The sequence below is a fragment of the Acomys russatus genome, chromosome 6 (genome assembly GCF_903995435.1).
Source record: "Acomys russatus chromosome 6, mAcoRus1.1, whole genome shotgun sequence".
Classification (NCBI taxonomy): domain Eukaryota; kingdom Metazoa; phylum Chordata; class Mammalia; order Rodentia; family Muridae; genus Acomys; species Acomys russatus.
The window spans coordinates 18,891,147-18,896,028 of record NC_067142.1 but is presented as its reverse complement, the minus strand read 5'-3'; the positions used below and the strand labels follow the sequence as shown (position 1 = coordinate 18,896,028).

The following is a 4,882-nucleotide window of genomic DNA, read 5'->3' as shown; positions in this document are numbered from 1 at the left end:
TATGGGCATCTACCCAGGAGTCCCAGTGTGCATGGGAAGCTACCCAGGAGGCCCAGTGTGCATGGACAGCTAACCAGGAGTGCACAAAAAATGTCAAGAGAGCTCCTGTCTCAACACGGTGGGAGTGGAGAGCCAACGACTAGAAGTTTTCCTTAGACCTCCACATTGCATGGCATACTCAATTCCCTACTCACACATTATCTGTACACGTACACAAACACGAAATGAGGCGTGGCAGCATGTGTTGCAGCCCCAACCCTGGGGATGAGGAAGGAGTAGAGACAGGTGGATCCTGAAGCACAGTACCCAACCAGCCCAGCAAAACAGATGAGTTTCAGGTTCAGAGACCCTGTCTCAAAAATACACACACACACACACACACACACACACACACACACACACACACGCATGTACTCACACATGTGCATACTCATGCATGCACGCACACCACACACACTCACACTCACACACTGAAGGAATGGCTCATTGGTTAAAAGCAAGTATTGCTCTTTCAGAGAACCAAGTTAAGCTACCAGTACCCACACTGCACACCTCACAATTGTCTGTAACTTCAGCCCCAGGTGAATCTTCTGCCCTCTTCCGGCCTCTTTGGGTACTACACTCACATACATACAAACCACCACCATCACCACACACAACAATTAAAATAAAAAATAAGATCTTTTCTTTTAATGAAAGGAAGGTAGAAGACAATGGAAGAAAGACATCCAATGTCAACCTCTGGGCTCCATATGCACATGTACACATGCACATGCCCTCCTGCACACACATGCACGCATGTGTGCACACGCACACACGTGTGCACACTCACACACACAAGTATGTATACCACAGCACACCATACCCACACATACACACATGGGGGGTGTGGTTAACGTCTTTGGGAGGCTCTAAGAGTGAGACATGAAGTCAGACAGGCCTGGCTGAACCTGGCCATACCCCTTCCTCTGTGACCTTAGATCCTATGTAGATGGCGAGGAATCTATTAGGCATGCAGGCGAAGTGAGTCAATGCTGCTCTTGTTGGGAAGCACTAGCCCCGCAGCCTGGGTGTAATCCTTTCCTTTCTCTGGATTGGAAGCTCACCCCTGGACATATGAGTGGACAGACTGCCATGGCCTTCAGCCGCCCATCATCAGTGGCCAACGGTGTGGACCTCATGCGTACTCTTTGCTCATTGTCTCAGAACTTGGCACCCAAGTTCCTGGCAATTCCCAATTTCAACCTCATCGGCCCATAATCTCAAGGACCAAGATCGGAGGCAGAATAAAGAAAAAAGCAGGAAGGCTCTCAGGCCTTACAGTCAGCAGCCACGAGGAGAGTCAGACAAATGAAAAGCCAGGACACCAGCCAGGTGTGGTGGTGCATGTTTAAATCCATGCGCTAGGGATGCAGAAGCAGGTGGGTCTCTGTGAGTTCAAAGCCAGCCTGGCCTATATAATGAGTCCCAGAACAGTCAGGGCTACATAGAGGTTTAAACCCTGTCTTAAAAAGAAAAGAAGAAAAGAGAACCTAGGATAGATATTGAGTCTGAAATAAAAATACTGCAGACATCAATCAGTGAGAGGCAGCTGGAGAGCTGTGGGTGCTGTCTGGTCATCTTGGGAAAGTGTATCACCTCCCTGAGCCTTACAGTCAGGTTCATGAAAGCAGCCACGATGGATGTGCCATTGCTACCATCTTCTAGAGAGAGGTCAAGGGTCTGTATACCCAATACCAACTCATCTCCCACTCCACAGTCTCTCTCCAGGGGCGTCTCCCCTGACTAACCAGCTTGACACCCATGTGAGGGTCTACATCTATCTATATGTGTAGATGAGGTCCGCAGTCATCTAGGACCTGGGATGGGGTGTGCAGAAGCCTCCGTGAGAAGAAAAAAAACTGTCCTTGTCCCTAAGGAGGGAACCTGAAATCACTGGGGTGGAAAGGGGACCACTGGAAATTAAACTGCCAAATGTCAGTCGAGCAACATTGCCAAAGCCTTGACAGTAGAGGTAAGGTGTCTGTCAGCACTCATCTAGTAAGGCTGACCCTGGTTTGTGCCTCTTCCGGACCCTTAGAAACTACAGATAGATTCTCACTACAAAATAGTCTGCCCCACAGCACTCTGGGGCCAGGAAGAAGAGAGGACTGACTCTACTGGGCTCTGGTGTTTATCTTATCACGAGGCTACAGCATAAGCTCCAGAAGGTCCACAGTCCACAAACCCAGGCTCTCCTGTCCCTGCCTAACAATATCGTGAAGCCTAGACACACCCTTCAATGTTCTTTTTTGTGGGTGCAGTGAAAGTTGTTGATGGTATTCAAGAGATTAGGGCTCCTTAAGCTCCTCCCCTTCTTCTGGGGGCTCTGGGATGGAGTCTGAGAGGTAGATGCTTAGTGTTGGGGGGCTGAGTTTGGACCGAGATTCCTCAGCAGCTGTGGGCCTCTCTCTTCTTTTCTTGTTCTTTCTGGGCTGAGTGGTCAAGGGCTTCTTACTCCTTGGAGACCCTGAAGTCCACCACCCTGTTGCTTCAGCGTATTCCTTGTTATAGCAGGAAATGAGCTTTACAAAGTTGTCATTGAGAGCAAAACGCCAGCCCCAGAAGAGCAGGCATCACTGTTAAAGTCGCAGGAGACCTCAGAGTAGCCCAGGATGCCCATTTGTGGGCCCTCAGATGCCTGCTTCACCCCTTCTTGATGTCATCATACTTGGCAGCTTTCTCTAGGCAGCACGTCAGATCCCCAATGGACACATTGGGGGTAGGAACACAGAAGGCCATGCCAGTGAGCTCTGGGATGACCTTGCTCACAGCCTCGGGAGCACCAGTGGACACAGAGTCGATGTTCCGGCCAGCCCCACGGCCATTATGCCACAGCTTTGCAGAAGGACCATCCACAGTCTTCTGAGTGACAGTGATGGCATGGAGTGTGGTCATGAGTCCTTCCATGATGCCAAAGCTGTCATGGATGACCTTGATTGGGGGGGCAGGGTGTTAAGCAGTTGGTGGTTCAGGAAGCATTGCTGACAATCTTGAGCAAGTTGCCATATTTCTTATGGTTCACACACATCACAAATGTGGGGGCATCACAGAAAGGGCAGAGCAGAGGTGACAACCCCTTTGGGCCATGTCACTCAAGTGGGCCCGGGCCTTCTCTATGGTGGCGAAGACACCAGTGGACTCCACAACATACTGGACGTCAGCATCAGCCCATTGGATGTCAGTGGGATCTCACTCCTGGGAGATGGTGAAAGGCTTCCCGTTGATGACAAGCCTCCCGTTCTCAGCCTTGATGGTGATACTGAACCTCCATGGGTAGAGTCACACTGGGACATGCAGACCGTGTAGCTGAGGTCAACGAAGGGGTCACTGATGGCAACAATCTCCACTTTGCCAGACATGAAGGAAGCCAAATCCTTTCGCTCCAACCTTCACCACTGTGTCTCAGGGACAAGGCTGGCACTGCGTGAGAAGATGCAGATGACTCTGAAACAGGGAGGAGCAGAGAGGCCCCTTTAATGCTGTTATTCGTAGGTGTGTTTATCTCGGATGGTTCCCGTGCACATATGTGTATATGCATGTGCCAGGCTACAAGTCAAACTCTAGCGTCATTCCTCACATATATCCACATATATGTATATATACATGTGTGCATATATCCCTCAGAAACCCGTACATCACACACACACACACACACACACACACACACACACACACACACTTACAGTAGCCAGATGTAATGGCACTCACCTGTAATCCCAGCACTCAGGACAAAAATAAGGCAGGAAAACGGTGGTAAATTTGAGACCAGCCTCATCTATGTATCAAGTTCTAGGCCAGCCATGGCTACATGTAAGACCTCTTACAAAAAAATACAACACAACAAAACAAAGACTTCAATAACAATCTATTTTAGTTGCTACAATTTTATGATTAAAAAAACAATGGGTACTTGTAAGTCATGTTCCACCCTTTCTTCTAGAACTCCCTACTGTTTACAGTGGTACAGTGGTGTCTCTCGCTCAGAATGCTACCTACAGGAGTGTGCGTCAGCGGATTAAGGGCCTTGTGGGCAAGCCTAGCAATCTGAGTTCAACTCCCAGGACCCACATGACTGAAGGAGAGAACTGATTCCCACTAGCTGTGATCTGATGTTCTATTGCACACCATGGCGTGTTCACCTCCCCTCCCCCCCCAAATAAATAAATAAATAATGTTTTAAAATATTGTTAGCCATCTGGGACTACACTATGCTACTACCGCGTGTCATGCTTTGGTTTGCACACCGCGAGTTGAATGAATTTTACCATTGCTTGAGTAGAGTCCTGACAAGGGCTACAGAGGTGGCTGTCACCAACCGTCTTCTTTCTAGGGAAGCCGGGTCACTTCACGTTGTCCTTTCTGCAGGTATAAACCCTGAGACACTGAACATCTGCCTGCTTCCAAGGATAAGCTCCCAACAGCAGCATTTCTGGGTCCTGAGGAGTGACCGCTTTGAATGCCACTCAGCCCCCTAACCACCTTCTTGCCCCGACAGGGACCATGTCCACCTTGTCACAGGTGGTCCCACAGCCCCACACCCTGGACTCCTACCCTGGTGCCTGCGTCACATTGATTCCTGGCAATGCTGTTCGGCCATTCAGAGTTCCCTAGACTAATTATTTTAGTTTTACTTTTTATTATGTGTATGTCTTTTTGGGGCGGGAACATATCTATATTAAGGCAGTTGGACGTCAGATCCCCCAAGCTCTTTCTACAAGCCCTTGTGAACCACCAATCTGCATAGTGGGCAGACTCCAGCCTCTCGGCGAGAACAGTGTGCACTCCTTCACCACTGAGCCAGCTTTCCACCCCCGATTCCCGATTCTAGACCTTTCTCAAG

General features: G+C 49.3%; 1 pseudogene; it reads right to left on the bottom strand.

Annotated features, from left to right (window-relative positions):
- Positions 1–2,685: 2,685 nt before the first annotated feature.
- LOC127190928 (glyceraldehyde-3-phosphate dehydrogenase-like) lies at positions 2,686–3,401 on the bottom strand (annotated as a pseudogene).
- Positions 3,402–4,882: the final 1,481 nt, after the last annotated feature.